Raw genomic sequence first — 23,575 nt, 5'->3', positions numbered from 1 at the left:
GCTCACAGAGGAGGGCACACCCTCAGGGACAGTGTCTGCATGACCACCTCTCCCTCTTGTCCTCCACAGCTGGAACAGCTGTCGCTAAGGGGTGAGCCACACCAGTCCAGGCAGCTGACCGAAGCCAGGGGAGCTGCAAGCACCAGTGGATCCACCATGACCTCCTGCGACAGCACATTGCAGTCCTGTGAGACATGCAGCAAACAGTCACCCAAAAGGTCTGTGATGATGCCGCAATTTCATTTGGAACCAGCTAGTGTGGCAAGGCAAAAACATGTGTACCGCCATCTGGGAGGCCATGGCATACCCGGGTCCTGTCCCCGTTCCTGCTCTCTTCACCCCTGCTCCACCCACCACTGCTCCCCTGCTCCCCCTGTCATCCCTGACCACACACCCCCTCCTACCTAGACCCCTGTTGTCCCAGGCCGCACCCAACCCCAAGTCTGTCGAGGTCCCTGGACCCGAGACAGCACTTGCAGGCACTACATGTGACACTCCCATCCCTGAGCCCCCCTCCTTGTTCTCAGCCCCCCTCCAAGTTCTGAGCCCCCCTCTGTCCCAGTTACTTTGATTGTAAAGAACTAAATACAAAGTTTATTTTGAAATCAAAACTAGTGTCTTTATTAATTGTCCAGGGAATGGGGGAAGGGAGGGTTTGTGTTGGGAAAGGTATTGAGGGGCAAGGCACAAGCCCCCATTGGGGATACCCTGGGGAGAGTTACTGGAGCCCTTCAGAGAACCTCTCCCACAGGGCCTCCTGGATGTGCACCCCAGCCTGGCAGATGGCAACTGTCTGAGGCTGTTCAAACTGCCTCCCCTTGCCACCAGCCTGTGTCCCCCACTCTGAGAGGAAGGCCTCCCGTTTGCTCTCCACCAAGTTGTGGCGCACACAACATGCAGAGACCACCTTGGGGATGTTGCACTCCCCTACATCAAGGTGAGTCAGCAGGCACCTGAAGTGGGCCTAGAAGTGCCCAAAGGAACATTCCACCTGCATGCAAGCCCAGTTAAATTGTTCCCTGCTCAGGTCCAGGTGACCAGTGTAGGGCTTCATGAGCCACAGCATCAGTGGGTAGGTCAAATGGCCCATGATGCAAGTTGGCATCTGCATGTCCCCATCTGCAAAGTCCAGTGGGGAATGAATATTTCAGCCTGCAACCTGTGGTAGAGGCTAGAGTTCCTAAATATGCAGGCATCATGTACCCAGCCTGATCACCCTACTGGCCCCATTCTCTTTAACAAGTATAACATGTTTTATAACCTGAACTTTAAGATTTCAGTTCTCTGATCTAAAATGTTAGATACCATCAAATTAACATGGGGCTGATATATGAATGTCTAGAGTGCGTGCTATCTCATACTGAGAGATAGTCGAGATGTACATAACAGAAACCCTAGATTGCCACACCAAGTCATGTGATAACACCATTCAGTAAAAAGGAGCTAGCTTGAGATATCACACAAAATCTTATGATAAATTTGTTGATAACTGAACACTTGCTATGGTCTCACCACTATACATCAGAGGTCTTTTTTCAAAATCTGAGGATGTTGTTTTTCCCAGCTCACAGCTGGGTCTTCTTCAACATAATAGAGTTGTTGGCTGTCAAAGGCAGTAATAACACCAAGAGTCTAGGACTTCCTGTTGGTTCTCATGATAGGTGGAATCTTGTCTCTGGAATCCATATTCACATATTTCTTACTCGCCCAGTTATTCAGAAGTTTTCAATGAAGACTCGGATTGCCAAAACCCATAAAGAAGACCCTCAACCAGTGGCTCTGGAGGACTTATTAGGAACCATATTGTCTAAGATATCAGACTGTAAAGCCCTGAATGCATGTGCATAGCTTGGGGTTGCACATGTTCACACAAGGATTACACAAGTGCCCTGCTACTGTAATATTACTTTTTACTTCCACATCTTACTTTTTAAAGCTGGGGTGGGCAATAATTTTTGCCTGGGGGCCACTTCAAAATTTTTTGAAGTAGCCCCGGGCCACCCCAGAAGGGGTGGGGCCTAAATGGGAAGGAGCGGGGCTACCCCACTCTCAGACCATGATTAGTCTGGGGGTGGGGGAGACCCTTTGCCTCTCCTTCCCAGTAGGCACCCATGCCCTGGAAGAGGCTTGGCATGCTCCTCCACCCCCAGGCCAATCAGGCCCGGAGGCGGGAGAATGTGGGAAGCCTCCTCTCTCCCCTGTGACCAGCACGCAGAGCTTTGAAGTGCCGCAAGCTCCTCGCAGGGCTGGGGCAGAGTGAAGGAAGCTTCACGCAGCACCCCCGCCCCCAGACTCTGATTGGCCTAGAGGTGGAGGAGCACGCGAAGCCTCCTCCACTCTCCCCTCTCCCCCACCCTGCGAGCAGCGCTTTAAAGTTCCACGTGCTCCTGGCAGGCGGGAGGAGGCTATGTGTGCTTCCCCACCCCCAGGCCAATTAAGGCCAGGGGGCAGGGAAGCAGTAGCGTTTCCATGGGCTGGATCCAACTGCTTGGCAGGCCAGATCCAGCCAGCAGAGGCCCTTTTGCCCACCCCTGCTTTAAAGTCACAAGGCTAGAGAGGAAGGCAGCCTAGTCTAGGGGCTTGGGAGTGAGGAGAGCACATTTCTATTCTGAGCTGTGCATGTGACCTGCTGAAGGGTTGTATGCAAATCTCTGCATCTCTCTTTTCCCGCCTATCCATTTCATGTCTTCTCTACCTAGACAAAAAGAGCCCAGGGGCAGGACTCCTCTCTTACTATGTGATTGTACTGCACTTAGCATCACAAGGCAGCAGGCTGCATAGCACAATTTAGGTATAACTGCAATATATAAAAACATCTGATCCATTAGTATGCATTGATTATAGCTAATCTTTGTACTAATTTCAATAGGTCTAAAATTTTAAGCATCCTCCTCCCCTAAGAATTCTTCCTTTTCTCTGTCACATTCATTGGTAAGAAATAGCCAAGATGTCTCCAGGATGACTGGGATACACACATATCAATGGATGCATCCCTCAGTCTGAATCACTCTCACCAGTACAGGGCATGGCCCACAAGAGCAGAACATCCATGCACTAGCAAGAAAGGTATGATTGATACAATACTTCACCAATGAATCCTGAAGACAATCTACTGTTACCTTTTGCCACATGGATAACCAATCATTTGTACCTTTTTGTTTCTTTTCTGCCTCTTAGCCAGTTTTCAATAATCTAAGCCAGAATTTTACGTCTCAGTCCAGGACTACTTGGTTCCTTTACAGCAACACTTTGAAACCCTATCATCTATGTGAAAGTGAGAAAGATTTTTTTCTACTGTGTTGACATGTGCTAATGGTTTACTGTGAACTGTTTGAAAAGCTGGAGCGAACCATAATACAATTTACACTGCTCACAAAAGAAACCTAAAATTGGAGTTTATAAAAAGATAAAAAATAATACAGCTTCATAAAGTTCTTTAAAGAACCTTGCCATTGTAAGCAGGTGCCAAAATTTAATCTTTCTCTCTATACCACTGTATTGAACCTCATCCAGTATTTGTCAAAGTAGCTGTGGGAATCTCACTGAAATATTGTCTATGGTTGCCTCTAAACTATAAACTTGTCTAAACCTCAGATCATCCCACTAACTATGGAGGCCATCTGGATGATGTTAGAGAATGGAACACATGGGTCGGAAGTTTTTAAAAGCTACTTATGGCTCACTCAGAAAAAATGAACTATGAACTAACATAATACATTATGGCTTCTGAACCAAAGCAGCTTATTAAAAAGCAAAGTTAGAGATCTATTTAATAAGCTTACCACCTGAATACCTATCTTGTCTTATCTGAATATGATAAGGCAGTATCAGACACTTGGGATTAGTAGCTCTGCTCACACATTCGAAGTATTTCGATTCTTCCCCCTGTGTTATAAAGAACGGGCTAGACTCTGTGGCTCTTTTTAAGATTATAGGATTCATCTTGCATCAGCCAATGGTGAAGGGGACTAGGAGGGAAGCATACTACCACCTAATGAGAAAGAGGAAGGGAAGCTGGACTTTCCCAAAATGTTTTCTTGATTTCATTCCATGATTTCATTTGCATTGTATGAATGTAACTTTGGGACATTAGTGTAACTCAATTTACCTCCAGTTCTTTTTGTGAGGAGCAGTGATTCCTGTAACCTGGGTGCTTGTGTGGTCATTCAGGAGACATTCAAATGTCATCCAGCTGATTAGCAGAGCACTCACATGAATGGAAAAGATTAGAGAGAACATTGGTGAGAGGTAAAAAAATAAACAGAACCTTGGTTTGTCACACTTTACATTGTGCTCATTGTAACCCATTGGTCTTCAAACTGGCATGTGTTCTTGATATTTTGCCTTCCTTGCCGCCTGTCTCACCAACAGGGAGAAAAAAAAGCCAGGATGCCTTGTTAACTGAGGTATAAAGTAAACACTTATGACTGGTAACCAATCATGAGCATGTTTGTTACTTAGATTGATAAGAATCTCTGTATTAGGGCCATACCACCTGTCTTGACTAATTTGCCATGAGATCAGTCATTTCCCTTAGAGAGAACTGTAGTGGTTCCCAATCTATTTTATACCATGGACCAGAAAACCCATTTACAAACTTTTGGCAGACCGGTAACATTTTATTTGCATATTTATGCATTCATTATGCAAATAATGAACATGAAAATATGCAAATAAAATGTTACCTATCCATCAACCCACTTACCCTATGCTGCACATCCCTCTACCTCCAACCCCAGAACTCTCTGACCCGGTCCAGCCAACCCTGATTCTCAGTCTCTCTGTATTATTAAACCTGCCAAACCCATCATCTGATATCCCCATGTCCCTCTAATCCAGTGGTCCTGAATGTGGTGCCCGCGGGCGCCATGGCACCCGCCGGGCCATTTCTGTGCGCCCGCCGAGTGATCGGGGCCAGCCCTGCCCCTGGGTGCGAGCGCATGGGCAGCCCCGCCCCCGGGCACACAGTGCCGGCCCTGGGAGCGCGGCATATGGGCGTCCCCGCCCCTGGGCATGCAGCACAGGAGCAGCACTGGCCCCAAGGGTGCAGCGCATGGGCACTGCCGCCTTCTGGGCGTGTGGCACAGGAGTGGCGCCGGCCATGGGCATGCAGCACATGGGCTGCCCCGACCCTGGGCGAACAGGACAGGAGCGGTGCCAGCCTCAGGCACATGGTGTATGGGTAGCTCCATCCCTGGGCATGCAGGTGTGCTTGGCCCCACCCCTGGGTGCATATGCAGCCCCGCTCCTAGGTGCCCAGCAGCCCCAAAAGGTTGGGGACCACTGCTGTAATCCCATTACCTCACAAATCTGTCTTGCCAAGTCTGTCACTCCGGTGACCACTGCCTATCACCTCCCAAAACCCCCTTTAGTCAACTTCCTTTAGTCAACCTCCTCTGACTTGCCTGAAGCCTGTCCTGCATCCACTGTCACCACCAATCTTGGCACACTGCATCATGGTGACCCCTGACTTAAATTAACATCCTTTCATTTCCCCGAATCCTGTCCCACCAGTCCCAGGGCTCTCTGATTCTGCCCCATTATCCCCAGTGTCCCTTGCTCCACAAACTCCATGACTGCCTGTTGTGCCAAACCCTGATCCTGCCCCACTGATCCTGCAAATTCCTGTTCCACAAGCTCTGAGGCCCCTTACTCTGATCAGACACCCTCAGGTCTGCTGTCCCCTGAGACAGAAGCACAAGCTGCACCACATCTGGCTCCATAACCATTGACCCACTGCAACCCCCCCTTGCCCTTTGACATCTAACCCCAGGCCTCCCTCCTTAACCCCTACCCCCAACTCAGCTTAACACCCTGTGACCCCCACTTCAAGCCCTGTGCCCTTTGACCCTTTAACCTCTGCTTTACAGCCAATACCAACATCCTCTTGGTCATTCTATGACCCCACCACACCCTCACTCAACACCCCTTTGCCCTTTGACGCCCCTCCACTCCTCAGACCAAGGCTGCCCCCTCTAGGGATCATGACTGTTACTGCTGCATGGGCAGGGGAGTGGCCATTGGTAGTGCACACATTCCCTCCTTCTTCACACTCCCTGCCTCCCCAAGTGCTTCTTGTGCCCCCATGGGTAGAGGTGGGCGCGGGGGGGGGGGATGGGAGTTCAGAGCCCTGGCTGGGCTGCCATCTTACCTAGGTGGGAGAGGGGAGGAAGGACGGAGGTGCCTCCTTCTGCTGCTGCCCCATCCTCAGCACCACTGCTGGGCAAAATCACCCACTACAGCTGCCGGAGCTAAAGCTGGGTACCGGAGCTAAAGCTGAGTGACCCTCTGCCCCCAGAGCCAATGTGAACAGCTGGCTTCAGCTCCAACAGCTGCTGCAGCCTGGCAGCCATTGGTTTGCAGCCCAGCACTGGTCCATGGACCAGTGATTGGGAACCACTGGTGTAGGGCATATTGTTATAGAACAAGCAGACTTTAATGATCTGTGTTCACAACCCAAAGGATCATGGAAATATATGAATGAAGCTGCAAAGAGAGGTGATACAACAGATAATATAGTGCTCTGCTGGCTCATGAAGAGAATTTTCTAGTAGAGGAAAGCTGAACAAAGCAAAACAGTTAGGGTATGTCTACACTAGCCACTCTAGTTCGAACTAGGGTAGCTAATGTAGTCATTCAAACTTGCAAATGAAGCCCAGCATTTAAATATCCCCGGCTTTATTTACATGTTCCTGAGCACCGCCATTTTTAAATGCCTGGTAGTTCGAACTCCCTCCTCATTGCTGGAGGAGTAATGGTAGTCCAAATTACGGCTTTAGATCAAACTACCTAGCCCGTGCCGCGTGTAGCCGCGGGCAGGGAGCTCAAACTACCAGGCATTTAAAAATGGCGGCACCCGGGAACATGCAAATAAAGCCTGGGATATTTTAATCCCAGGCTTCATTTGCAAGTTCGAATGACTACATTAGCCACCCTAGTTCGAACTTAGGTGGCTAGTATAGACATACCCTTAGTGTCTGACACTTGAACACATGTAGGTCATTCAAACAGATGCCATTTTACAAGCAAACAGGTACAAACAATATAATAGAAAATATTTTCCTTCCTCTTATCAAATCAGTTATCACTATACCTAAATGACTTCTTAAAATATGCTAATTGCATTGTTTCTGGGTTGAAATCAGTGATTAACATGATGGTGGGAACTTACCAACAGCACCACCACTGGGGAGAGGGGCAGAGAGGCTGCAGCTCCCACACCCAAAATTTTATACCAGGTGTCTGCTCACCCTAGCCTCAGACAGAGAGGCTATGTCTAGACTACAGGCTTCTTGTGCAAGAAGCTTTTTGCAGAAGAGATCTCTGCACAAACTTCTTGCGCATGAGCATGTCCACACTATAAAAGTGCATTGCAAAAGTGAAACTCTTTTGTGCAAGAGAGCATCCAGACTGCATGGACGCTCTCTCAAAAGAAAGCTCTGATTGCTATTTACAGAATAGCTTTTTTCGATTGGCTCTTTTTGAGCAAAAAACCCCAGTTGCCCATCCACACACACCTTTTTGCACAAGAGCTCTTGCACAAAAAGGAGTTATTCCTCTTAGCAAGAGGAATACCTAAACCGCAAAAAAAGCCCTCTGTTCTTTTGATGTATTATAAATTTACTTGTGCAAAAACATGCTTAAGGAGTGGACACTCCGTGGCAAAAACAGCCATTTTTGTGCAAAAATCCTGTAGTGTAGATGTCGCTAGAGCTCTTAACTGCACGACAGCCTGAGTGTGATTTGTGAAGAATTTGGAAGTGGGAAAAGCATGACCTTTTCTTTTTTTCTTTTTTTTTCCTTTGAGAGTCTTAATGATGAAACTAAATTCAGCCATAGTTTACAGATGATGACCACAGTGACCTCCCTTTCTGCTAGTGGAAGGGATAGGGGTAACATCCTCAATATGCCCAGTCTTTATTCCAGAATGAGCTTGGGCTCTGAGGACTGACTGGGTACCAGGTCTAGGACTCTTGGTCCTGTTTTCACCTGTACCTCACAGCTTGATGTGAACGGCAGTGAGGCCCAGCTTCTTGCACCTCTGGGCAACAGCCTGGGCTGCCAACATAGCAGCATAAGGTGAAGACTCGTCTCTGTCAGCCTTCATACCACCAGTCACTCAGCAGATGGTCTCCTTGCCAGAAAGATCAGTTACATGGACAAAACATCATTGAAGGAAGTGAAGATATGGGAGACACCAAACACGTTTTCTCCCAAGCTGATGACCTGCTCTTCTTTCTTCTCCTTACACTTTCGAGGTGCCATTTTTGTTATTGTTGTTTATTATCAAAGGCAGGGGTGATTAGAATAACAAAAGTCTTGCCATTAAAGTAAACTAAGGATCATTAGATGATCCTGATAGCATTATCAGGTACTCCAGGCAAAAGATGGGAAACAAAGGATGGGAATAAATGGCGAGAATGGAGAGAAGTAAATAATGGTGTCCTCCATGGGTTTGTTCTAGGATCAGTGTTGTTTAACACATCCATAAATGATCTGTAGAAAAGGGTAAACAGTGAGCTGGCAAAAGTTGCAGATGATACAAATAGTCAAGCTTTGGATAGGTAAGTCCAGAACTGAATTCAAAGATTTACAAAGAGATTTCACAGTCACTCTGGGCAACACAAGGGGAGATGAAATTCAATATGGATAAATTCACAGTAATGCACATGGAAAAATGTAATCCCAAATATACACACAACATAATATTAGCTGAACCCATTAAAGATGTCTTGGACTCATTGTGGATAGTTGCCTGAAAATATCTGCTCCATGTCTAGTGACAATCGTAAAAATGAACTGAATATTGGGACTCATTAGGAGAGGTATAGATAATAAGACTGAAAACATCACATTGCCTATATAAATCCATGATACACACATATATTGAATACTGTGAGCAGATTTGATCACTCCATCACAAAAAAGGAATTTTGGATTTGGAAAAGGTACAAGGAAGGGTGCATAAATAATTAGGACTACTGAACACATTCCATATGAGGAGAGATTAAAAAGATGGACTTTTCAGTTTGAAAAAGAGATGATTAAAGGGGAGATGGGACAGAGGCCCATAAAATCATGAATGATGTGGAAAAATTAATTAAGGAAGTATTTACTCTTTCGTACTACACAAGAACTAGCAGACACACAATGAAATTAAATAGACAGCAGATATAAATGAACTATAGAAAGTATTTCTTCATAATAGTCAGCCTGTGGAACTCTCTGCCAAATGATGTTGCAGAGGCCAAGACTAGAGTTCCAAAAAGAACTAGATAAGCTCATGGAAAATAAGTCCCTAAATGGCTATTAGCCAGTGTGTGCAGAGATTCAATACCATGTTCTGCATGTCCCTCACATCTGTTTGCCAGAAGCTGGGAATGGTTGATGGGATTAATCACTTGGCGATTGCCTGCTGTGTTCATTCCATCTCTGAAGCACCTGGCATTTGCTACTGGTAGAAGATACCAAGCTAGATGGATCTTTGATCTGATCCAGAATGGTCATTCTGATGATCTTACATACTGCCCCTGCAGTAACCCAATGGACCCCAATTCTCTCCCAGAGCTGAGGTTTATGAAAATCTTCATTTTTGAAATTATAGATAATTAGCATATGGGATTACCAAGCATGATACAGTTGGCTGAAATGGGGAGATGGAAGGGGATTTGTTTCCTGATTTTGGTTGAGCAAGGAAACAGAGGGGCTATGTCTAGACTGGCATGATTTTCCGCAAATGCTTTTAAAATGCCAGTCTAGACACAGTCAGGTACTGAGACATGACAAGGTTGTTAGCAATGGCTCTGCAGAGCTGGAAGTGCAGCATGCAACATACAATGGCAGATGTGACATGTAAGGGGAATTCAACCAATAGGTAAAAAGAAATAATAAGAACAATCACTCAGTACTCACTAATCAATGTTATGACCATTACATAGCAATTTCATATTTTAGATTAAATTCTGTTATTATAGGGTTCAGCTATCCAAACACTGCTGTAAATTTATGCTGCATAGTAGCATAGGAATCTCATCCTGCCAAGTTCTAGGTTGCTTGAACATATATTGGTAAGAAGTATTGAGTTCCTATAGGAATTAGACCCTTAATCTGCATCCGTAGCAGCTAACATCAATTCCCATACCCCTGGTCTACACTAGGGGATACATTCAAGTAAAGATACACAACTTTAGTGATGTTAATTGCATAGCTTAAGATGAAATATTTTAACTAGAATTTTGGCACCATCCACACTTTGGGAAGTCGAAGGGAGCACACTCTCCCTTTGACTTCCCTTATTCCTCATAGAAGCAAGACTACTAGCATTGATGGAAGCTCCCTCTCAGTTTGAATTAGCATGTCTTCACTAAACCCACTAATTCGAACCCCAGAAGATCAACTGTGGCTACTCTGATTTTATCTGTAGTGTAGACATGGCCACACAGATTATTTCTGGTAGAGGCAGGAGGTACAAATAATAAAACTTCTTTGATTACTCCTGCTTCTACCAGAAATAATAGAATGCACACAGAAGGGAAAGTTTGATGGGAGCAACTGAAGTCAAGAAAAAGAATCACAGACAACAGAAAATGGGGAAATACCAAGACCTGCGAGAAGGATTGGCCAAAACATGCAAGCAAACGATAGTCTGTGTTTAAGTAACTGATAGAGCCAGATTGTAGTCTAGATTCTCACTATAAGCCTGATCCAAAGTTCACAGCCTCTGGAAAGGCTCCCCTTAATTTCAGTGAGTTTCTTCCTTCTTCATAACATCTCCTGGTGGGTACTGTGAAGGGTGTTCAACTCCCATAAATAATCCATACACAGAAGGTAACTGCTGATTTTGGGCAGCAACATGTAACCCAGACATCACAAAATAAAACCTACCTGCTCACAGGAAACTAGGATTAGAACCAACCACCTTCATTTCCAAAAACAAAGCAGTAGTGGTCTGTTCCATTTGAGCTAAAAAAGAATGTAGTCATCTTGAAGTAGCAGGAGGTAGTACACCAAAATCCCACAACCTTTCTTCAGTGATTCTACCAGAGGGCAAAGTCACTAACTCATACTATCAGCACAGGACAAGTGGTTTCTCTCTGGCTATGTCTAGACTGGCATGATTTTCTGGAAATGCTTTTAACGGAAAAGTTTTTCATTAAAAGCATTTTCAGAAAAGAGCATCTAGACTGGCACGGATGCTTTTCCGCAAAAGCACTTTTTGCAGAAAAGCGTCCATGCCAATCTAGACGCGCTTTTGTGCAAAAAAGCCCCAATCGCCATTTTAGCCATCAGGGCTTTTTTTGCGCAAAACAGTACTGTGCTGTCTACACTGGCCCTCTTGCACAAATGATTTGTGCAAGAGGGCTTTTGCCTGAACGGGAGCAGCATAGTATTTCCACAAGAACACTGACAATCTTACATGAGATCGTAAGTGTTCTTGCAGAAATTCAAGCAGCCAGTGTAAACAACTGGCAAGTTTTTCCGCAAAAGCAGCTGATTTTGCAGAAAAACTGGCCAGTCTAGACACAGCCTCTGGATTCTTCAGGGAACGTGAATCAGTTGAGATAGCCAGTTAACAGAAGAGAATTTTATGGCCAGCATGCCACTGAGAATTTGCCCCCTTTGTGTTTTCTTAAATCATTATTTTATGTTACAAACTTTAGGCAAACATAAGAAAAGCAATAAAACTTCAATGTGAATCATTCTTCCCAATTAATTGTTTCCCTCAAAAAACATTTAGTAAATTATTTGGATGATGAATAGAGTTTTGAAAGGGGTTTTGCGGTTACTAATAGCATCATTCTGTCTTTCTGTTCCAAAGCTGGTTTTATTAATATAATATTTTCTTAGATCAGGTTGCAGTTGAGAGAACAACATTCACCGGAAACAATATAATAAACTTTTTTTTTTAATTCTAAACCCTTTAAAAGGACAGATCTGTCTTAGGAAACCATCAGTACATCCAAAAAGAGATGAAAGTGTTTTCAGGGACACAGAGTTTCACATTCCTTAATATAAAATCTATATGGATTAGTACTTTCCACATAGGCTAAAGTTTTTATTAAGGACAAATCCATCTGCTTTATTTCTTATCGAACTGTATCAAGTCTAATAGGCACCACATTCTAACTTAATTGACTCCAAGATATTACCTTGTTCTTGACTGAGCTGCTGCCATTCATACAACCATTGAAAGGTAAATTGGCTTTAAACTCAGAGAATTAATCCTTTAATTAGGTTGAATTGATCAGAAAGTCTACATGGGCCATACTTCCAATAACTGCAAATCAGATACAATACAGTGTTGCTAAACTGCTTAGAGTCTGTGAGGGTATGTCTACACTACCCTGCTAGTTCGAACTAGCGGGGTAATGTAGGCATACCGCACTTGCAAATGAAGCCCGGGATTTGAATTTCCCAGGCTTCATTTGCATAAACCGGGCGCCGCCATTTTTAAATCCCGGCTGGTTCGAACCCCGTGCCACGCGGCTACACGCGGCACGAACTAGGTAGTTCGGACTAGGCTTCCTAGTTCGAACTACCGTTGCTCCTCCTTCCACGAGGAGTAACTGTAGTTCGAACTAGGAAGCCTAGTCCGAACTACCTAGTTCGTGCCGCGTGTAGCTGCGCGGCACGGGGTTCGAACCAGCTGGGATTTAAAAATGGCGGCGCCCGGCTTATGCAAATGAAGCCCGGGAAATTCAAATCCCGGGCTTCATTTGCAAGTGCGGTATGCCTACATTACCCCGCTAGTTCGAACTAGCGGGGTAGTGTAGACATACCCTGAGTGACAAACTATCATGGAAGAATTGGTCCTACAGCTCATAAGATGCTCCACTGGTTCTGTCTTTCTAGGTTGTCAGCAAACACATCACAGCAGTAATCAAGATTAGTTGGAATGTGTTATTGTTATGAATGGAACTATCTCAAAATAACAAAAGACATGAGGGTGATATGTCAAGTGGAATTCCAATATAAGCCAAGCAGCCCAAAGTAAAGAGCTAAACATTTTGTCAGTCTGCTGTTTCACAGTGTCTTGTTTATAGATTTTCATTACTTCACCAGTTTTGTAAACCACTCATTTTAGAACTCCCAGTGGTACCTACAACCTATCATCACTTGCCATCAGCTATTCTATATCATATATATTAACAAAACTCCCCCCGAAATATGCTGTAGAATAAAACTCTTACTTTTCCTCAAAAAATCAAAATATCTGCTGAAATAGGCTTTACATGTACAATTACTAGGAAGAAGGCACTTAAATTTCCAGTGCTAACAGACAAAATAAGACACCAATAGCTATTAAATAGAGATTGCTAACATACATATACATACAGGATAGGATTTTCAAAATTGCCTAAATGACTTAGCAATGTAAGTGCTATTTGCTTTCTGTGAGACATCTGCTCCTAAGTGATTTAGGTGAGTTTGAAAATTCCCCTCTGTGGACATCCAAGCTATCGTACCTTACAGTTTTTTAGCAGTCTTATGATAGAGTCATTAGAAAGTAACCAGTTATTTGGATTATACTAAAATAGATTTAAATGTGTTTCTAGCAACTTTATTTATTCTGTGTCCTATTGAAAAACAGTCCTTAGTTAGACTACATACTCCTGCCTGAAAAATCCCATAAAACATATGTACCCTGTACAACAGGAGGCAATAAACCAATATTCTGCACATTTGCACACCAATATTTACCTTTTAATGATTAGTGTACTTATACTTGCTGGAGAATTCATTAGCAAAATGACACAGTTATGCAGCTTGACTATAAATTAGAGTTCTGCCTGAAGGAAGGCTCTGTATGGCACGTTTGGATTTTCATGCTTACCCAGTTAGTTTAATCACAGTACAATGACCTACATCAAATAGCATCTTAAGACTTATTTGAGAATCCAGCCTTTGGGGCTGTGTATTCAATCTTCCCAGTGCCCTGGTAAAAATAAACTAGTCAGGCTGCTCAGATTTAGGTAAGCACAAGATCCTTAGGGATTCACTTTGTACTCCATTGTCTTTAACAGTTAATTATAACAATAGTGCCAATTGCTGAGGCAATCTTGTAAGCCCTCATGTTCAACATGAGGGCATTCTCTGTTAGGATGTTTCCACTTCCATGTGTTACACGATAATTTTCAAAGATGCATCTGAGAGATTCCAGAATTTCAGGGAATATTCCAGACATTCAGGCCTGCCTATGGAGAAGGGGGAAAGAAAAGGAACAATTGCCCCAAGGCCCAGTAATTCAAAGGGCTACTGCAAAGCCCTTTAAATCACTGCTAGAGCATTGTACTACATGCTCCAGGCAGTGCTAAGGGCTGGGGTGAGGGGCACTATGCTCTTGGTGGTGGTGAGGACCACTTGGGGCCATCATGGTATGCTGTGGGCAGTGCTCAGGGCTGATTACTCTAGGCCAATGTTTCCCAATTGGTGCTCCGGGGAACCCTGGGGTTCCATGAAGCAAAACTAGGGGTTCCGCGAGGAGCCAGCACTCCACCACCCCCTCTGAAAGAGAGAGAGCCGGCTAGCCAGCAGAGGCATGGACAGTGAGTTGTATGGGCTCGTGGTGCCCATGCTCCACCAATATTTGGAACTGGAGTGGGCCCTGGGTCCCCCCCCCACGTGTCCCCCCACCCAGAGCATCTCTCCCATCCCCGTCCCCCTCCCTGCTGTGCACATCCTTCACTGCGCTCCCCCTTGCTGGCTGCTGCTGCCCTGCGCAGCGTGCTCAAACCGGTAGGCGGGGAGACGCCTGGGCGTGACGTAACATCACAGCCCGGGATTTTAAAACTGCTGGGTGCTGCGTTGTGCCGTGTGGCTGAGTTGCGGGTTCGGAGTCCGGGGACGTAGCGCAGACTCCAGCCCCACAAAGTGGAAGGCAGAAGGTAGAGGAAGGAGAAGGGCTGGGAGAGGAAGGGGCTTGTGAGGAGGGGGAGGGGAGAGGAAGGCTTCAAAGGGTCAGGGTAGAGGAGAGACAAATGCCAGGGGGGCAAGTGGTTTATTTAACAGAGCCATTTGAGAAAATGTGGATGTTGCACCAGAGGGTGCATTATGGTTAGTAAATGATACACATGACTCCTGTTAACGTGAAGAGGATTTGTGCGAGTACTTTCTACCAACCCTCTGAGGCAAATGTTTAAATATATCTCACACATTCATAGATGTTAAGGTCAGGAGGGACCACTGTGATCATCTAGTCTGACCTCCTGTATAATACAGGCCAGAGAATTCTTAGAGCAAAATTTTTTCTAGAAAAAACATCCCAGTCTTGATTTAAAAATAGTCAGTGATGAAGAATCCACAATAACACTGTTCCAATGATCAATTACTCTATTAAAAATGTATGCTTTATTTCCAGATCCAATTTGTCTAGCTTCAGCTTCCAGCCGTTAGATACTGTTATACCTTTTTTCTGCTAGATTGAAGAGCCTGTTATTAAATATTTGTTCCTCATGTCAGTTCTCACAGACTAATCAAGACTTTCAAATGGAAAAGAATAATAGTCTAGGCAAGGAGTAGGTGCAAGGAGGGACACTGGGAAGGGAGTTCAAGGCATTCTAGTCAGTTGGAGGGAGAAGGTCTAAAGCAGTGGTCCCCAACCTTTTGGGGCTGCCAGGTGCCCGGGGGTGGGGCCACTCATGTGCTGCGTGTCTGGGAGCGAGGCCACTGTTGCACCACAAGCCCGGGGCTGGCACTGTGCATGTGTCACGTACCAGGGCGGGGCTGGCCTAGATCACGCAGTGGGTGCACAAAATGCCCCGGCAGGTGCCAGGGTGCCCGTGGGCATCGCGTTGGGGACCACTGGTCTAAAGGTCTGCCAGGCACAGGTGGAAGAAAATGTGAACCAGAGCCATGGAATTAGGAACTACATTTTAAGCCCTCCAAGGAGAAAGCAGAGAAATAGTCTGTGCTTGAGTCAAGTACCAACTTTCACTCACTCCACTCCACAACTGGCTTCTTCTTTTCCTCTTGTTCCTTTCATGTATGTCTGTTGGGCATTGAAAGTATAATCATCTCTAGCTATATCTATTCCTTAACTGCTTCTTGTTTGGTTCCATACCTTTTCAGATCTACGAAAGAAAAATGAGTTATGGACCTCTGGTTACCTGGGGGTGGGAAGGTCATTGTCCAGGTGCCTAAAGATATACTGTCCCCTGTATAATAGTCAGCAAGCAACTCAGATCTGGTATCTGCACATGCACATCTCTACCTGCAACATTTTGGGAATATTTTGATCTGGGATTTTGGTTTGGGGCCCTTTGCTAAATAAAACAAAATGAATGGATCAAGAAAGTGACTCTTCATATTCTTCTACCAGGCTTGGGGGAAACCCTATCAATAATAAAGGCCACAACTGGGACAGAAATGCTCTTCTATTACAGTGTGAAAGCTGAGTCTGTTCACGTGCTAATGGGAAACCACTGCATAATGCCACCACAGCAAAGGAGGTAGAAACATCATGGCTACATCTAGACTAGCATGATTTTCCGCAAATGCTTTTTTCTGTTAAAAGCATTTGCGGAAAAGAGCGTCTAGATTGGCATGGACACTTTTCCACAAAAGCACTTTTTGCGGAACAGCGTCCGTGCCGATCTAGACGCGCTTTTCCACAAAAAAGCCCCGATTGCCATTTTTGCGATCAGGGCTTTTTTGTGGAAAACAAATCTGAGCTATCTACACTGGCCCTTTTGCGCAAAAGGACTTTTGCCTGAACGGGAGCAGCATAGTATTTCCGCAAGAAGCACTGATTTCTTACCGTAGGAAGTCAGTGTTCTTGTGGAAATTCAAGTGGCCGTGCAGACAGCTGGCAAGTTTTCCCGGAAAAGCGGCCGCTTTTGCAGAAAAACTGGCCAGTCTAGACACAGCCCATAGGAATTAAAAGATTGAAGAGAAGAACCCAGGTCAGAAAAGACATTTATTAAAGTAGTAACAAGTGCAATACCACATCAGATGTACCAGAGGTAGTTTGAAAATAAGTGTCATTCAGATCCATATTAAATTAAATCAATGTTTGCCTTGCCTCTACACACAAAGCTGAATTCCAACATCCACTGAGGGAAAGTCTATAAGTCTCCCAGGCTGCAATTTGTTCTGCATATTCCAGAGGTGGATTTATAATGAAATATACCTTCTGAGGTGGGGAGAAGCAACCCCACTCTTACCCGGGGCCAGAGGAGTCTCGGGAGCCAAGGCTGGCCGGCACCACCATGGTCGGGAAGCGGTGTGGCCAGATTTAGAAGCCCCACTCAGGGAAGGGGGAAGGGGGAAGGGCTGTGCTGAGAGTGAGAGCCCCGAGAGCAGCCACAAACACGGCACCGGGGGATGATGTCATACACCAATACAACGTGATGTCAAACCAGCACTGGGGAACGAGCAAGGGGGCGGAGCAGACCATACGCTGGGGTGGGGATAAAAAGGCGCCAGCACCAAAGGTAAAGGAGGAGGTTACCAGGGCTGTGAGGGAATGCCCCACCTCTTAAGGGAAGGAGAGGGAGAGACTTGGATGGCGGAGGTAGGAAGTGGCCCAGGGTGCGGTTGCGAAGCCTGTGAGCAAATGAGTTTAGAGGCATCTCCCCCATTTGCTAGGTTAGGGAGTCAGTCTCCCTACCTTAGGGCCCTGGGCCAGGACTCAGGAGAGTAGGCAGGCCCGGGTCCCCCTACTCTGCCATCGGAGGTTGAATATTGGTGCCCAGGCTGGTGAGATTGTCCATTGGGAGTAACCATCAAATGAAACTGTACAGAACCTGTACTGTTGGGGGTTGTAAAGGTGACAGAGGGCACAATAAAACAGGTGGTTGGATGAGATACGAGCAGGACATCTTATACCTCCCCAATGACATGAGTCCCCCAGGACTGGGTAGTGCTTCATTGGGTCCAGCACCCCCTCTCTCCTATGTGAGGGGGTGGCTGCTCTGTAGGGGGGCCACTCCCTCTGCAGAGGGGTCTGTGTGGGGAGTGGGCCAGGAGAGCAGGGAAGCTCACCTGCAGGCTGCAGCCTCAGGAAAGCTGGCAGGAGGCAGTGAGCAGCGCGAACATGGGCTGGAAGGCTTCAGAGGAGCATGGGACAGCTGCACAGCTGGCTGGAGAAAAGCAGCACTTTGAAGTGGGAAAGTGCCATTCTCTTCAGCTGGCTGTGCAGCTGCCTAGTGCTCCACTGGAACCTTCCAACCCATGTTTGCGCTGCTGGCTGCTGCTGGTGATGGGGGAGGGCGGCTGGCTGTGGCTGCCCATGGAGACGCGGGGCTAGGGCTGGGGAGCCCACAACCTACACAGCTAGCAGGAAAAAGCTGCACTTGAGCACAAAAAGCACCAATTCTCTTTGGAAGCTGGCTGTGTGGTTGCACTGCACCCTCCACCTGAATCCTCCAGCCCTTGTAATGTTGTCCTGCTGTTAGCTGCCACCTGCTGAGTGGCTGCTGCATGCAGGTGAAGGGGAGAGTGGCTGGGGGATGGAGAGCTCGGGTGGGTGGGGGTGCTAAGGTGGCTGATTGAACTATGTCCCCCTTACCTTCAGGTGAAGCACATGCGGGTCTCTGCCCACTACTCCAGGCCAGCCAGCACAGAGCCACTGGGGCACCTGAGACTGTCCTTCATGACCATGGAGATATTTATATGGCCTCTGTCAGTCTTCTTCTCCTGCCCCACCATGACAGCTCTGCTCTTATGCTGGACCCCCAGTTCTGCCCCTTCCATCATGGGCTCTACCCTTCTGGGGGCCCAGACCTGCTCCCACACACCTTGCCATGTGGCCTGGCTATTCTGCCAGCAGCCATCTCAGAACCATTAGGGCACATCTACACTTTAAGGCTAAAGCCAAAATAAGCTACACAGCTTAAGCTACATCAATTGTGTAGCTTATATCAAAATAGCTTATTTCGGCTTTTGGCGCTGTCCACACAGCAGGAAGTCTGAGGAAGAGCACTCTTCTTCTGAATTCCCTTATTCCTTGTAAAATGAGGGTTACAGGAGTCGGAGTAAGAAATCCTCCAGCTTGACCTTATTTTGACATAATGTTGAAATAACTACTTGTAGTATAGATGCGGACTATGTTATTTTGGAATAAGGTAAGTTATTCCAAAATAACACTGCTGTGCAGATGTACCCTTTGTTCCTGTACCTGTGGCCCACACCCAGGTCAGGACTTGAGCCTAGGAGAGACAGAGGCTGGCTTTCAGCACGCCACTATTAAAAACATTCCAATACCACAGGTGTTAAACCAAAGTGGGGAATGGCCAGCTCAGACCATGGCCCACGAAGGCCCACCTGTAGCTACATCCATACTCTTTCAGACATTTTTAATCTGTCTAAAAATCAAGGTCAGTTTTTAGGAAACAATGAAGCGATACTATGTGTCTGGCAGTCAAAAACACAAAAAAATGAAGGCGAGGCAAAAAGATGAAGCTAAGCATAAAGAAAGTTTGTCATCTTATTTTAAAAATCTGGACGTACTGAATAGAAGACATTCATCAAAAAGTATGGATGAGGAAACATCTCCATTATCTAATCACTTGGGGTAGGTCTATACTACAGCACTAATTCGAATTAACTTAGTTCGAATTAGTTAATTCAAACTAAGCTAATTCAAATTAGCACATCTAGACTTAAAAACTAGTTCGAATTAGCGTTTTCCTAATTCGAACTAGCATGTCCACACTGAGTGGACCCTGAACCGAGGTTAAGGATGGCCGGAAGCAGTGCCGGCAGGGCATCAGATTAGGACTTAGAGCATGGAGCTGCTGCCTCAGACTAGCCGAGGGCTGTGCTTAAAGGGACCCGACCCCCACACCGGACAGACCGTGCTCAGGGCTTCTCCACTTGCAAAGCAGTCCTGGCTTGGAGTGCCCTGAGTGCCCACACTTGGCACATCACAGCACTTGGCCATCAGCCGCAGGCTGCCATCCGGGGGGGTCAATTGGGGGGCTGCAGGAGAGTTTCCACTCCAAGGAGCCTGCAGAGCCACTCCAGTCCTCCTCATCAGGGGCTCGTACCCCATTCCTCCCTCACCTCCTTCCACTTACCCCTCCCTAGCCCCCCTTCCTGATGTACAAAATAAAGAAAACATGTGGTCAAAAATAGAAACTCTCTTTATTTAACAAAACTCGGGGAGACTGGGAAAAGGAGGTGGGAGAGGGGAAGAGAGAGGGTGGAAGAGGGGAGGGCAACTAAAATGATGAGGGGTTTGGAACAGGTCCCATATGAAGAGAGGCTAAAGAGACTGGGACTTTTCAGCTTAGAAAAGAGGAGACTGAGGGGGGATATGATAGAGGTCTATAAAAGCATGAGTGGTGTGGAGAGAGTGCATAAAGAAAAGTTCTTCATTAGTTCCCATAAAAGAAGGACTAGAAGACACCAAATTAAATGAATGGGTAGCAGGCTTCAAAGTAATAACAGAAAGTTGTTCTTCACAAAGCAAATAGTCAACCTGTGGAACTCCTTGCCACAGGAGGCTGTGAAGACTAGAACTATAACAGAGTTTAAAGAGAAGTTAGAAAAATTCATGGAGGTTGGGTCCATGGAGTGGTATTAGCCAAGGGGTAGAAATGGTGTCCCTGGCCTCTGTTTGTGGAAGGCTGGAGATGGATGGCACGAGACAAATGGCTTGGTCATTGTCTTCGGTCCATCCCCTGCAAGGTACCTAGTGTTGGCTGCTGTCGGCAGACAGGCTACTGGGCTAGATAGACCTTTGGTCTGACCCAGTACAGCCATTCTTATGTTCTTATGTTCTGAGCTCAGGGTCGGGGGTCTTACTGGACCACCTTGATTTTCATGCAAATCTGCTCCTGGGTGCCAGGCTGGCAGCTATCCTGCCCTAGACGGCCACTTTCCTGTGTCTAGTGTGGAGGTCGTGGCCGCTGGAGGCTTCCCCCCAAAGCTCGATGAGGTCCACGATCTCCGCACTAGACCAGGCGGGCGCCCGCCTCTTGCAGCCCCGGGCAAGCTCCTGGGAGCCGCCAGCCTGGTCCTGGGAAGAGGCGGAGGGCTGGGTGGCAGCGGGTGGCAGGTTCATGCCGTGCCAGGTGCAGGGTCTGCTGGCTGGGTGCTGGCAGGCTTGCACCTGGCACGGGCACCATAGCCCGACCGTGGTCCTTTAAGGGCTCCGGGGCTGGGAGCGGGGCAGACAAGTTTCCCTGGTTTGGCCCAGAGTGGCCACCAGGGCAAGCTGGGAAGGGCTAGCCTCCCACTAGTTCGAATTAAGTGGCTACACAGCCCTTAATTCGAACTACTTAATTCGAACTAGGCGTTAGTCCTCGTAGAATGAGGTTTACCTAGTTCGAATTAAGTGCTCCGCTAGTTCGAATTAAGTTCGAACTAGCGGTTTGTATGTGTAGCGCCTATTAAAGTTAATTCGAACTAACGGCTGTTAGTTCGAATTAACTTTATAGTGTAGACATACCCTTGCTGAGTTGTGGGGATACTACAACGACTGCAAAAAGTAGACTTTGAAGTAACAATGGAACTACAAAATATTGTTAATTTTGTCAAAGTAAGGGAAGAAACCTACTCTAAAGACATTGCATTATGGCCAAAATCTATTTCATTGGATAATATAGAATATTTCTTAGTAAATAATCCGAAAAACATAGGTAATATGGAAAATTTGAGAAAAGGGCATAAGATTGGAAGACAAAAGAAATTTAGAGGTTTTCATGAGTCCCATTTTCTGAGGATGAAGAAAAACGGGACCACAGAAATGAGAAATTGGTTGATTTTTTTCAGAAACCACCAAGACAGTCTACTGTTACGTTTGCAAATTATTCCCAGATCATAGTAAAGAAAAACAAACATTTTTGACAGGCACTGCAATTGGAGAAATGTTGCAAGAGATATTGTTGATCATGAAACTTCCAAAGTTCATATTAACGCTATGTGTAAGGTTATTCAAAGATGTGTAAGATTATCCACAAGAACTGATTCTGAGTTATCTGCTCAGTTTGAGAAGGAGTATTTTTACTGGAGGAAAATGCTGAGATTTGCTGCCACAGTGAAACTGCTGTCTTCTTCGGGACTGTAGTGGGGCTCTATTTGAAACCCAGGAAGCCTCTCCCCCAGCCTTGAAGGAGGGATGACTGTACCTGGGGTTCAACTAAATACTTGGGACAAATAATGAAAAACACAGTCAGGAGGTGCAGGTCACAGGGTCAAAACAAGGGAACCGGTTGGGAATACCAAGAAGAGAATCCTGGACAGCACCCACTGCTCCTTGAAGCTGTCAAGGGAGCCAGTGGACGCCCCCCAGAGGAACTCTGCCCGGATGCGTGATACTAGGGAGGAACGAAAATAGGTCCCACAGTCTCAGGGAACCCTCTCGTTGAGCATCCTCTTCCTGGTGTTATAGATGGCAGTTTTAGCTAAGGCCAAGAGGAGGTTGACGAGAAGGTCCCATGACTTTGTGGAGCCACGGATAGGGTGTGCATAAATGAAAAGGTGTGGGGAAAAGTGCTCAAAACCTCAATAAGAGATTCTGGAGGAGCCGGAATAGGGGCTGCAACCTGGCACATTCGAGGTAGACATGTGCCAGGTTTTCCCTCACACTGCAAAAGGGGCAGGTATCCAGGATGGGGATGAACCGCACCAGGTACACACCCGTGCTCACGGCTCCATGCAGGAACCGCCAACTGATGTCCCTGATGGGCTGCGGGATTAAGGTGGAATATACGCTGGCCCTTCGAGGTTCCCCACTCTCAATGGGTCTTAGGTAGTCCCGCCACTTTGTATTGGGGCAGGACACGAGGGTGGGGAAATGCTGAGTGTAGAGCACGAGCGTGTATTGATGTTCCCTAGGCGCAGACCTGTTGCAACTTTTGTAGCCGGCTAGGGGTCCAGGGATGGGAAGGCTGGGGGGGGGGGCACGGAACAGGGCAGAGGAAGGCATACCCCAAAATGCTCCATGCTGCACTACCTGCACTAAAGAGGAGTCTCTGCAGGGCCTGGAGGTGGAAGGTCCAGACCTGGCTGTGCACGCAGACCAGGCCCTGGCCTCCCTCTTCCAGGGGGAGACACAGGACCCCTGCAGAGACCCAGTGCAGTACTGGCCAAAAGAACTCCAGAGCTATCCTCTGGAACTTGGCCAGGACCTCCGGTGCCGGGCGGAGGGTGTTGAGCCGGTGCCAGAGCATGGACAGGACCAGCTGATTTAGCACCAGCACCCTCTCTCGGAGGGAGAGATACTGGCGCAGTCCTGTCCATCTCTGCAGCCGCCCAGCCACCTTGGCCTCCAAACCCTGCCAGTTCTCCGGTGGAGAGGGATGTGTGGCGGATAAATAGACGCCCAGATAGAGCAGCAGACCCACGCTCCACCTGATAGCCTGAAGTGCGGGTGGGAGGGATCTGGCCCGCCATCCGTCCCCGACCACTAGAGCTCTTGACCCAGTTGACCCGGGCGGAGGAGGCCGCCGAGTAGACAGCTTGGCAGGCCTCCACCCATGCCAGGTCACCCGGGTCCTGGACCACGAGGAGCACGTCATTGGCGTATGCCAACAGGACCAGCCGCTGCTCCGGCTCCTGAAGCACCAACCCCGTCAGCCTCCTGCAGAGGAGACAGAGGAAGGGCTTGATTGCCAGAGCATATAGCTGG

The 23,575-nt window shown here is 46.9% G+C and overlaps 1 protein-coding gene and 1 pseudogene across 2 annotated transcripts in view; both read right to left on the bottom strand.

Annotated features, from left to right (window-relative positions):
* Nucleotides 1-23,575, bottom strand: part of GALNT9 (polypeptide N-acetylgalactosaminyltransferase 9) — a 443,926-nt gene that overhangs the window by 144,200 nt on the left and 276,151 nt on the right. The gene's annotated exons all lie outside the window — the stretch shown is intronic.
* On the bottom strand, nucleotides 7,841-8,265 carry LOC106731388 (small ribosomal subunit protein uS11-like; annotated as a pseudogene).

This window comes from Pelodiscus sinensis, chromosome 15, assembly GCF_049634645.1.
Source record: "Pelodiscus sinensis isolate JC-2024 chromosome 15, ASM4963464v1, whole genome shotgun sequence".
In the NCBI taxonomy this organism is placed as follows: domain Eukaryota; kingdom Metazoa; phylum Chordata; order Testudines; family Trionychidae; genus Pelodiscus; species Pelodiscus sinensis.
Note: the sequence above shows the minus strand (reverse complement) of the source record. Positions and strands in the feature narration are given on the sequence as shown.